Raw genomic sequence first — 12,782 nt, 5'->3', positions numbered from 1 at the left:
ATAGAGTATACCAAAAGTTTGGTGTACCGTTAAACTTATCATGGGTATACCACAATATTATTTTGTGGGCCTTCTCTTTTCTCCTGGTGACCTCATCAGGCCCCAAGGTGTTAATGTTATCAAAAGGTTGCCCCGAGCTCTATTCTCTCTCCTAAGATGCAGTCCCTGCAGTACAAATTGCCTATTAGTAACTCTGAAAACTGATTTATTCTGGAACACTAATACATTGTTGGTGGAGTTGTGAGCTGATCTTTATGGAGAGCAATATGGAACTATGCCCAAAGTGCTAACAAACTGCACATACCCTTTGATCCAGCAGTGTCCCAAAGAGATCTTAAAGAAGGGAAAGGGACCCAGCAAAAATGTTGATGACAGTTCTTTTTGCAGTGGTAAGGAACTAGAAACTGAGTGGATATCCATTAGTCGGAGAATGGCTGAATAACTTATGGCATATGAATGTAATGGAATATTATTATTCCATGAGAAATGATCAGCAGGTTAATTTCAGAGAGGCCTGAAGGGACTTACATGAACTGATGCTATGAACTGAATGCTACATGAACTAAGTGAACAGAACCAAGAGAACATAGTACATAGCAACAAGAAGACTAAGTAATGATCGATTTTGATGGACTTGGCTCTTTTCAACAATGAGGTCAGTTCCAAAGGTCTTGTGATGGAGAGAACTATCTGCATCCAGAGACAGGATTGTGGGGATTGAATGTGGACCACAACTTAGTATTTTCACCTTTTTTTTGTTTGCTTGCTTTTTGTTTTTTCTCGTTTTTTTTCTTTTTTTGATGTGATTTTTCTTGTTCAGCATGATAACTGTAAAAATATGTATGTAAGAATTATATAGGTTTAACATATATTGGATTACTGTCTAGGGGAGGGGTTGAGAGGAAGGGAGAGAAAATTTTAGAACACAAGGTTTTGAAAGGATTAATGATTAATGTTGAAAACGATCTTTGAATATATTTTGAAAATAAAAAAACTATTAAAAAAGAAAGAAAGAAAGAAAACTGGTTTATTACCAACACAAATTAAAGGCTCAAATGAAACTTATTTTACTTGCTCAAGTCCCCAAATCTGTCCATCTTCTTAACTACTTCTCTCAAGGATACCATCCATCATACTTTCAATCACTCAGGTTTTTAACCTCACAGTATTTTCTCTGATTTCATATTTCCCCTCTTTTCCATATCCATTTAGCTGCAAAGTCTTATTATTCCTACTTTCACAACTCTAGCAGCATCTCTTATTTGGCCTATAGCAATAGCTTATTCCTTAATTTCCTGCTTCAGATTTCTTTCCTTTCTAACCCATCTTTCATGAGTTTTCTAAAATATAGCTCAGACGATGTCACCCTTTACTCTGACTCCAGAAGCTCCCTAACACAAACTCTTCTGGTTTAACATTTTAAACCCTGCAAAACTAGACAAATATCTTTCCAGCCAAATTAACACATAGCTTATTCCTTAATTTCCTGCTTCAGATTTCTTTCCTTTCTAACCCATCTTTCATGAGTTTTCTAAAATATAGCTCAGACGATGTCACCCTTTACTCTGACTCCAGAAGCTCCCTAACACAAACTCTTCTGGTTTAACATTTTAAACCCTGCAAAACTAGACAAATATCTTTCCAGCCAAATTAACACTTCCATTCTAGTACTCTGGAAAAGCTTCTTAAACTTTGGGTTGTGATCCCATATAGGGTGATGTAAGTGAATATGAGTGTTGTGAAATTATGAATTATTATCAGTAAACATTTTATTTGTATACCTATATATCCAGAGTTGCATAAAAATTTCTCAGGTGAAAAAGGAGTGCAAGTATAGCATATCAAAATGGCCATTGTAATGTTCTTCACACAAAACACTCTTATCATCTTCAATTTCTATGCCTTTTCAGACTGTTCCCTGGGTTTGAGATGCTACTTTGAATCTCAGGTTTCAGGATTCAGCACAAGGGTTATCATATCCCTTAACTATTTCTTATGTGCCAAGCTCCTACTGCCCCCAATTTAAAATATACGATAATTATAATTAAGCTATTTTGTAGATTTTAAAATTACACAAAAATGTTGCTGTTGTTAGAAAAAAAATCCTCATAAGATCAAGTACCAAATTCCAGATTATATTGAAAGAATAAAATAAGTGTTCCTTTCCAACTTTTTTCATGCAAAGTCTTCAGCAAAGCCTGAAGCCTTGAGTTCATGATGTTTAAATATAAAATTCTGGAAAGTAGTAAACTTGAGCAGAATACAAGACAAAGAATATTAGATTTGGATCTAGTCCTACATTCATACTCCAAGCTTGTCACTAAGTACTGTGACTTTGCCCAATTATTTCACCTTTCTAATCTCAGTTTCTTCATTTGTGAAAGAGGAATAATAATATACTCTCCACTTCATAATATCATATTGAGGATGAAATGAGAAAGTAAAGCAATCTGTAAAGGTAAATTCCAAGTATTATAACTAAAGGAGATTCTTTAGAACAGAGATGTGAAAAGATAAAAAGAACTAAATCAGGACAACCAAATAGAATAACTGTTCTTTGGTGAGATCAAGGCAGTCAGTCAAAAGCCAGGGAGCCTAAGAAATATTTTAAAGAATTAACATTGATGACTATGTGAAAACTTGCATCAGTATTAACTATTAGTCCAAGTTTACAATGATGGACTGTTCTATTATGTAACATGGCTGACAAAGGTGACAATGACAAGATAAAAGTTTTACACCAACAAGTCTGCAAAAAGACATTGCAAACACAAGTTTATTGTTAGTAGACATTCTTGAATAAGGCTTTTCTACTTTGGGGTTAGGGAGGATAAATCTATTAATTGACAGCATAAAGAATGGTTTCCAATATGCTCCCTTCTTCTCTCTTCCCTATCCCATCCAATCAGTTTTCAAGTTTGGTTGATTATACATCTCCAGGAGCTGTTCCCTTTTCTCTATTCCCATGGTCACAAACCAAGTTCAAACCTTAAATAAATGTCTTTTTTATCAAGATTCTTTTTAACAGTTTCCTAATTTATCTCTCTAATCCATCTTGCAAACTACTTTTCAAAATAGTCTTTCATAGAAGCCTGTTTTACAATGTCACTATTCTGCTTAAAAACCTTTTGTATATGAAGTATTATCCTTTTAGAAAAAAAAAAAAAAGGAAGTATTATCTTTTTACTGCTTCTTGAATAAAATATAAAATTCCTCAGGTTGTCATTTAAAGCTCATCACACTCTGACTCCTATATAACTTTACAACTTTATTTCTTATTATTTCCCTTCGTTCACTTTATGTTCTAGCCAAATTAGACTGTTAGCTACTTTCTGAATTTGACATTCCATTTCCCCCTTCCATAGATTTTCACTAACTTTCTGTCTGATACATTACACTCACCATCTCCTCTCAGAATTTTTTCTTGCTCCCCATATCACCTTCTTTTTATTAATGTTAATTGTTAATGTTTACTCCTGTGTTGAATTATCTTGTACAGTACCATTTGTGTATTTGCAGTGTCTCTCCAGTAAAATGTTAAAAACTCTTGAGGGAAAGGATCATTATTTATTTGTCTTTGCATTATCAAGGCTTAATACAAAACATTGTGCTAATGGTACAATTGACAAATTGAATTTTTCAAAACCAACATATCCAATTATTTTCTCAATCAAAAAAGTCATTTGAATTCAATTTATCTTCATAAAGACACTACTAGAACATGGAAAAGACACTCAAACTAATGGAATGAAAGAAATACAATCAGGAAGACTACATACATAAAAACAAAAGAAATGCAAATTAAAAAAAAAATTAGAACTGAATGCTGTAAAACCATAACCAATCTTAACCCCTAAGAAAAGATGTGAGGAGACACAAGCTTCGTATTTAATTTCAAATATCCTACTATGATTAGTTTTGCTGAACTTATTTTTCCCTTTCCTATACTTTTTTGTTCATTCTTTCTTAGACTATCCTTTTCAAGCTGAAATTCACTTTACCTCTGGATTCACACATTCTGCTCCGGCAATCCCTTTCCCAAGACTGATGGAATCCTCCCAGATCTTTCATTTTTAAGGAAAGCACCCAGGCTAGCTATATAGGAATTCATTCCCCTGTCCCTCAGAACTTCTTTTACTCTATACCCAAAGCTATTCTCTCCTTAATCTAAACAATAGATTTTTAGCTTTCTTTTATGTAGTCTTTCTCCATTAGAATGTAAGCACCTTGAAGGCAAGACATAAATGAATTACACATCCCAATCTCTAAGCTAACCAAGAAAAGGAATAAACAACTGGGTTTGGAGAGAATGAAAATGTCATAAAAATCTAAGATTAGGACATTTTTGTGAGGAGAGGAGAGAAAATTGCTCCGAGTCACCTTTGAAGATTCCTAAAGATTTGGACTCTAAAACCTCTCCTATCTTATGGCATTTGTCCAAAGAGATACATACAGAAGTTAGAAGTTAACTGTTCTAGTACAAACAATCTGTTCTGCTGCAATCCAGGAAAGACAAAAAAGGAATAACTATCCTTTCTTTCTCAATGGCATCACTCATTGGTTAGTTGGCTGTTGTCCTTCATTCTTGAGGAGGACCAAAATGTTTCTATGTGATGTCGTGATGTCTCTATGGTCATAGAAAATGTACAGCACCTTCTCTGAGAAAGGCACAACATGCTGGGCAGTACTGTGTCATACAATAGATTCTCAAGCTCTTAAGAGAGACCCTGAGAGTGTCCAATCTGCTGAGTTGTTTAATGTCTGTTTAGAAAGAGTCAGTGGGCTTATATATCATGTTTCTGTGTTTAGTGGAAAATAATGGGAATTTCTATTCCAAGAGAAAGAATTTCTCCAAATGTATACATAAAGGACGTCCTTAATCATTTTTGTATCCCAATCACCACTTCCCATACTCACACATACACACATGCATCTAATTAAAAACCCAAATATGTAACTTTAAATTTACTTCATTTTCACTACTTTCATGTAAAAAAGAATGTTAAATCAATACTCCTTTAATACAACTGTTTGAAACTACTCTTTTACTGTTTCAAAAACTTAAAGGGAATATCTAGCCAGTAAGTCATTACAGAATTTACTCCTTTACTTTACAGTTAGAGAAAGTGAGACGTTATTTCTTTCTCAAGGTCACAATATCTAGTTTATGGTAAAAATGGGAACTTGACTCATTTTCTAGTCTTGTTTTATGATAAAAACTGTATCACAACTCAACTCTAGTGTTGTTTCCATTAGGTCTTTCCTATCATGAAATTCAAATTTAACCTATAAAGGAAAAAAAAAAAGTCACTGGATTCTGCTAATACAGAAATTAACTAAATAATTATCTGACATTTAAGTTTTTGGTCTTAAAATATATATAGCTAAGCATGCCCATTTCCTCTGAAAAATGCAGTTTTTGAAAACAATTACCCAAATGTAGCTGACAGTAATTTCAAATTTAGTTATCACACAAACTCTTAACTTTGGTTACAAAGATATATATTATATATTATGCATCTTATTAAAAATTATGTTAGTAATAATATTAAAGACAACATTTATTACATATAATATATATGCTATCATTTCTTGGGGGGGGAGTGTTAAATTAAAACGAGCATTTATCAAGCTGTATGTAAGCAGTATATATAGAGAGATCAGTGAATAAACAAGTGAACTTCTCTATGCCTTAAGACTAAAAATTTAGTATATAAATATTTTAGAGCAGGATAAATGTGAAGAAAACCCAATATTTAGGAAAGTATTCAGGAAAAAAAAAAGGAACTGACAATAGCAAATATCAAGATAATTTGATTTTTATGATACATAAAATTGATATGGCTCTAAATCTAAAATAGTATAGGACTATATACATATATATATACAACATTTATACAGTGCTTACTATGTGCCAGGTATTATATATTAAGTGTTTCATAATTATTACCTTATTTGACTTTTGCAAATTTTAGAATGTAGGTGCTGTTATTATCCTCATCTTTGGCAAAATGACATGCCCAGAGTTATATAGCTAGTAAGTATCTGAGGCCACAGTGAACTCAAGTCTCCTTGATTACAGACCCTTTAATCTATCCATCGAAGTACCTAGGTTGCCAAATAACAGGCATAACTATCAAGCTATTATAAAAGTCCACAAATATCTAAGATTGTGTATTAAAGAAAAAATGATAAAGGAAAAAGTCACAAAATACAAACTTAAAGGTTTTTATAACTTCAAGTTTCTGTAATTTTTATGACTATGAAATTGAATAGCTGCTTTCAAAAGAGAAAAATCAAAAACAAAGTTGAAAAAGTTACAATTCGTCTAATCAAAATTTCCCGAAGATAAATGAGTTTTTAAATGTACTATCTTTATTTTTTAAATATTTAATATCTTATGTATATGGATATATACTTACACCTCTTGTGATTTGTTCTCTGTAAGGAGCTTCTAGGGAGAGCTTCCTCTCACCATCAATGCAGATCCACAGCTACTCTGCAACTTAAAGAGTTTTAAGAAAGTGTTTGGGGGGCCCAGAGGGATCACATGGCTTGCAAATATGGATTTGAAAGGTACTTGAAACAAAGGCCTCCCTGGTTGGAAAGCTGGCTCTCTATTAGACACATTGTTCATTTCTCATAAAGCAAGAAAACATAGACCTGAGAGACATAAGACCTTGGTTTTAGTCCTAGACTCTTCCAATTTTATAGTGGTATATAATTTGATTCAAACAATAATACATACAAGAATGGCTTTAGCCAGGGCAATTGGATAGCTATTAAAATAACAGCAAAATTTTTTTAATTTTTATTTTATTTATTTATTTTTTGCTGGGGCAATTGGGATTAAGTGACTTTCCCACAGTCACATAATTAGGAAATATATTAAGTGTCTCAGGCCAAATTTGAACTCAGGTCCCCCTGATTTCAGGATTTATGTGCTCTACCCACAGCACTATCTAGCTGCCCTAAAGCAAATTATTTTTAAAATAAATGTTAAAATTATTCAAGGGAAGGAAAAAACAGCTAAGCAATCTTTTTTTTAAAAGCAGACTACTGACAAAACATGAAAAACATTATAAGATATAAAATGAATAATCCTGGTTACATTAAATTAAAAAGTTTGTGCACAATCACAACCAATACAGCCAAGAGAAGGAAAATAGGAAGCCGCAGGAAAAATTTTCAACAAATTTTTCTGATAAAGGCCTCACTTCTCAAATACAGAGAACTCAGTCAAATTTATAAAAATACAAGCCGTTTCTCAATTGATAAATGATCAAAGGTTAAGAAAAAATTTTCCAAAGAAACCAAAGCTATCTATAGTCATGTAGACAGATAGATATGTGGGGGAAGGGGGGAGAGGAGGGAACCTAAATCATACTGATTACAGAAATGCAAATGAAAATAACTCCTCATCTATCAGATCAGCTAATATGAAAGGAAAATGAGAAATGTTGGAAGGGATATAGTAAAATAGGGACTCTAATGCACTGTTGATGGAATTATGAACTTATCCAGTCATTCTGGAGAGCAGTTTGGAACTATGTCCAAAGAGCTATGAAACTAGGTATTTGACCCTTCAACCTAGCAATATCATTACTAGATCTGTATGCCAAAGAAATCAAAAGGAGGTGGGAGGAGAGAAGACCTAGATCTACAAAAATTACAACAGCTTTTTTTTTTTTTTTTTTTTTTTTTTTTTTTGGTTTATGTGTGTGTGTGTGTGTGTGTGTGTGTGTGCTAGTAAAGAATTGCAACCCAGGGGGATGCCTATCAATTAGTTAATGGCTGAATAATTTTATGAGATGGTGATGGAATACTACAGTGCTATAAGAAATGACAAACAGGATGGTTTCAGAAAAACCTAAGGAAAATTACATGAATTGATGCCAAATGAAATGAGCAGGGTCACAATACTGTATAAAGTTAACTATCACAGTACAATGATTAACTGTGATTAACTTAGCTGTTTTCAACAGCACAATAACAAAAATCAATTCTAAAAGATTAAAAAAAAAGCTATCCATTTTCAGAAAAATAAATGATTGTATATGAAAGCAGATTAAATAATAATTCTTTAAAAAAAAAACTTATTGCTTGGGGGATAGGGGACGGGGGTTGTTTTGCAATCTGGCTTTGCATGACTACAAGTAAGCAAACTATATCCAATTCTTTCCTTCTCAAAAAAGAGGGAGAAAAGAGAATTTGAAAACTCATAATTCCCAAAAATGAAAGTTAAAAACTTCTGTTTTACAAGTAATTGAGAAAAAATAAAATTAAGATTAAATGCTCACACAAAAAAGTGGACTACATATAGAAAGGACAGAGATACAAAGTTAATTATGCCCTCTCACATTTTAACACAACTCATATCCACACTTATTTGTAGAATTATAAGTATATGAAGCATATAAAAATCTTTCCTAAGTTTAAAAGGTAATTTGTCTTGGGCCAACTTCTTGAAAGGCGCACACCTGCCAGGTTCATATAGGATCCAGGAAAATATATTGTATTAAGTTTTGTGACCATTTGTTTTTGATATTCATTGACTAGAAAACAAAGGACTAAACTGTAGCAGGAGAGACAGAAGATAAATTCCAAGATATACATGGTTCTGTATGCTAAGAATTGCTAAATGCCTCCTTTCCAATGAATACTTTGAAAATAGGACATCATTTTGTATGTCCTTAAAAGGGTAATGGTATTAGATATGGAATGAAGAGTGCCTTCATTTCAGTTTTGATACTGCCAAGTAAAAGCTGTATGGTGTAATTACTTAACTTCACTAAGAATGGTAATATTTAATTACTTTTAAAATGTAATATTTTATATTCTAAAGCAATGCCTATGAAATATCCTATGAAATACCATGTTACTCTTGGACACAAAGATGGTCTATTGCTAAATTTATGCATAAAAACATAGAACAGAAATAGAAATTTACAAATCAATTCTTATATAAGGTTAACATTTTGCTTTTAAAGAGAAAGGCAAAAGACATACCGGAACTAAAACTATATTGTAAAGCAGAAGTCATCAAATCCATTTAGTACTGGCTAAGAAAAAGCAGTGGATCACTGAAATAGATTAGGTACATAAGACAATAGTCAATGACTAAAGTAATCTGGTGTTTGATAAACCCAAACATTCCTGGCTTCTGGGATAAGAACTATCTTACAAAAATTGTTGGGGAAATAATAGAGCAGAAACTAGGCGTTGACCAACACCTAACATTATACTAAGATAAGGTCAAAATACAGACATAAAGGATGATACCATAAGCGTATTAGGACAGTAAGGTTAGTCTATCTGTCAGATCTGTGAAGAAGGCAGGAATTTATGGCCACAGAACTAGACAACACTATGAAATGGAAAATGTATAACTTTAATTATATTAAGTTAAAAAGGTTTTGCACAAATAAAGCCAATGCAGCCAAGATGAGAAGGGAAGCAAAAAGCTAAGAAAAAAAATCTCTAGACTGTATTTTTGATAAAGGGCTCATTTCTAAAACATAATTCTAAATATATAAATATAAATAAATCATTTCTAAAACATATAGAGAACTGCCTCAAATTTATAAGAACATAAATCATTCTCCAATTCATAAATGGTTAAATGATACGAACAATTTTTAAATGAAGAAATTAATTTCTGATCATATGAAAAAATGCTAAATTACTTCTGACTAGACAAATAGAAATTAAGACAATTCTGAGGTGCCACTTCATACCTCTCAGATTGGCTAATGACACATGTTGAAGAGCATATGGGAAAACTGAGAAACTACTATTTTGTGGGGAAGTTGTGAAATAATGCAACTATTCTGGAGAGCAATTTAGAACTATACCCAAAGGGTTATCAAACTATTGAATACTCTTCGATCCAGCAGTGTTACTACTGGGTCTGTATCCTAAAGAGATGAGAGGGAAAAGGACCCACATGCTCAAAAACCTTTATAGCATCTTTTTCTGTAGTGGTAAGGAACTGGAAATTAAGTGGATGCCCATCTGTCAGGGGAGTGGCTGAATAAAAGTTATTGTATATGAAAGTAATAAAATATTTTTGTTCTATTAGAAATCATGAACAGACCCATTTCAGAAAAGCCTGGAAAGACTCAAATTGATGCTGAAATAAAGCAAACAGAACCTGAAGAACTTTGTACACATCAACATTACATGACAATCAGCTATGATAAGACTTGACTCTTCTAAACAATGTGGTTAATTGAAGGCAATTCCAATTGACTTGGAATGAAAAATGCCATCTGTATCCACAAAGAGAACTATGGAGATTCAATATGGATCAAAGCATAGGATTTTTACTTTTTGATTTTTTTTTTCTTTCTAAGGCTCCCCCCCACCTTTTGGCTTGCTTCCTCCCCCCCCCCCCACAACTATGGAAATATGACTAAAAGAATTGCACATACATAACCTATATCATATAGCTTGCTGTCCTGGAGAGAGGGGAGGTAGAGGGAGAAAAATTTGGAACACAAAGTCTATCACAAATGAATGCTGAAAACTATCTTTACATGTATTTGGAAAAATAAAATAAGAAACACAGAGACAGACCCAGAGGGAGAGGCTATTATAAAATACTAAAAACAAACATTCTACACCAAACAGTTTATCACATAATTCCAACTGTGCTTAATTAAGAAACAACTACGTCAATGTAATCAATGTTTCTTTTAACTAAGAATTTATTACTGTTGAATTTAGTATACCAGACTCAATAAAAGAAGCAAAGATGAAGTCTAACTTTTGGTATAATGTCTTTTTTTTCAAAAAATTGTTCAAAAGGGGCAGCTAGGTGGCGCAGTAGATAGCATACCAGCGCTGAAGTCAGGAGGACCAGAGTTCAAATATGACCTCCCACACTTAACACTTCCTAGCTGTGTGGCCCTGGGCAAGTCGCTTAATCCCAATTGCCGGAGGGGGGGGCGGGGAGGGGGAGGGATAGTGTTCAAAATTTAAATGAACCATTATTTCCTGAAATCCTGTTTTTCACTAAGACAAATGAGTATATACATATACACAAATATTTTAAGATATAAAGTGTGTGTGTGTGTGTGTGTGTGTGTGTGTGTGAGATACACACACTTATTCAGTCAATTCTGCTCAGAGCATAATCTTAAGCAAAACAGTCACATCTTTCTAAGTACAATTTAGGATATTTTTCTAAGAGATAGAATCCTTAGGATTTAGAATAATTTTGAAATAAAAGAAGAAACATTGTCATACTTGAAGTTTAGTTATAAGTCTTATTAATGTTCATATAAATATTTGTGCCAAGAATTTTTTTATTACCCTTTAAAATGATCACTTCCCCAATCCACCCTCAATATCCTATAGATGGCAGGGTGGGGAGGAGGCACAGGGAAGAGAAGAAAAGAAAATCTTTCAAAATATTTAATCATGTTGGTTTAACTACAGTTTCTCACAAACAAAAACAAAAAAAAAAATTTATTCGTTATGTCCAATTAAGCAGGGTTACAGGCTTAAGGCTCTACTCACACAGTTGAGGTTGATGAACAAACAGCTGTCCTGTATCTTGAGACAGACATTAGCTTCCTGACTTCCCTATCCTCATAAGCAGCTACTTAAAGTTTGAGTTTTATGCAAGAAAACATTTTAAAGCCTTCAGTGTTTTATTGCAGCAGACTTCAGTTTCATTCCTGTAACACATTTAATATGAAAGAGTTGAAACAGTTAAAATCCATTAGGAACATTTTTTAAAATTTTCTAAACTTTTAAGGAATAGTTTCATTGCTATTTTATACTCATTAAGAAGTGATCTGTTGTGAGCATCTTAAAAGACAGAGAGACACACAGACACACACACACACCCCAACCCTAAGAACCACCATATTCCAACAGAAGTCTTTCATAAGGCAGTTAATAAAAATTTATGTCTATATTTAAGTTTAAAAAAAAATTCCATACAAAAATATTCCTATTCTGTCTGATATAGATCAGGAGCAGGAGTTACATTCTGGAAATTATTTGCCAACCCTCTCAATAAAGTGTTCCCCTATTATTTGTGTGAATATTAAAATAATCAGATCATCTCATTCTCTTGGGACATTCATCTGAGTTAACACAGTCTCTGATTTTTGCAAGACCTCGTTATCCAAAAAAGTACTAGATCTAGAACCAAAAATTTATCATGGGTATACATGAAGTTCCCATTCTACCTGCACTTTCTGGAGTATGTTTGGAGGTTATGCATGGGGAAAGAATCAATTTTCTATCTGAGTGAGGGTGCAGGAATGAAAGGGACAGAGGTCAGAGATATGCCATACTGGGATTTGAATACATTTCCTGAACAATTCATGCTATAAAATGACAGGTTTTATAAGGTACATTATAAATTAAATAGATTTTGCTGGGTATGGGGGTTGGGCTTGGGATCCTAATCATATTATTTTATGTAGTTTCTTCAGATGAAAATGACTTCTGAATTTCAAACAGCTAACTTCAAAAGGTTTTGGAACGCAAACTGCAAAGTTAGGAAGTGCTCTAAAATAAAATAACAACATGCATTTCCCTACTTTTCTTTCGTTATGCTTAATGTTTTATTATAAAATCTTTCTTTAAGAGTACATAATAAAGAAAGTCTTAAATTTATTCTGCTCTCCCATTCTCTCCAAAAAACTTCCCAATTTTCTTTTTTGGGGGTCAAGGAAATGAAAGGAAGACCGTTTATGCACCAAGAAAAGAGATTTAAATATTGGAAGTATAGTAAGAGTTTTATATCATAGTGGCAACAAACT

General features: G+C 33.0%; 1 protein-coding gene across 4 annotated transcripts in view; it reads right to left on the bottom strand.

Moving 5' to 3' along the window:
* Window positions 1-12,782, bottom strand: part of ZFAND6 (zinc finger AN1-type containing 6) — an 89,867-nt gene that overhangs the window by 29,916 nt on the left and 47,169 nt on the right. Inside the window, exons 2-3 of one of the 4 annotated variants that reach the window (XM_031955642.1) lie at window positions 11,524-11,684; window positions 6,423-6,505 (exon numbers count right to left, since the gene is read on the bottom strand). The exons of 2 other annotated variants lie outside the window; for them this stretch is intronic. The gene's annotated coding sequence lies outside the window, so the exon portion shown is untranslated. The remainder of the gene's footprint in view (window positions 1-6,422; window positions 6,506-11,523; window positions 11,685-12,782) is intronic. One more of the 4 variants, XM_031955643.1, reaches the window with a different exon arrangement.

The sequence above is a fragment of the Sarcophilus harrisii genome, chromosome 2 (genome assembly GCF_902635505.1).
Source record: "Sarcophilus harrisii chromosome 2, mSarHar1.11, whole genome shotgun sequence".
In the NCBI taxonomy this organism is placed as follows: domain Eukaryota; kingdom Metazoa; phylum Chordata; class Mammalia; order Dasyuromorphia; family Dasyuridae; genus Sarcophilus; species Sarcophilus harrisii.
The sequence above is the reverse complement of the archived record's forward strand: the minus strand, read 5'-3'. Positions and strand labels throughout refer to the sequence as shown.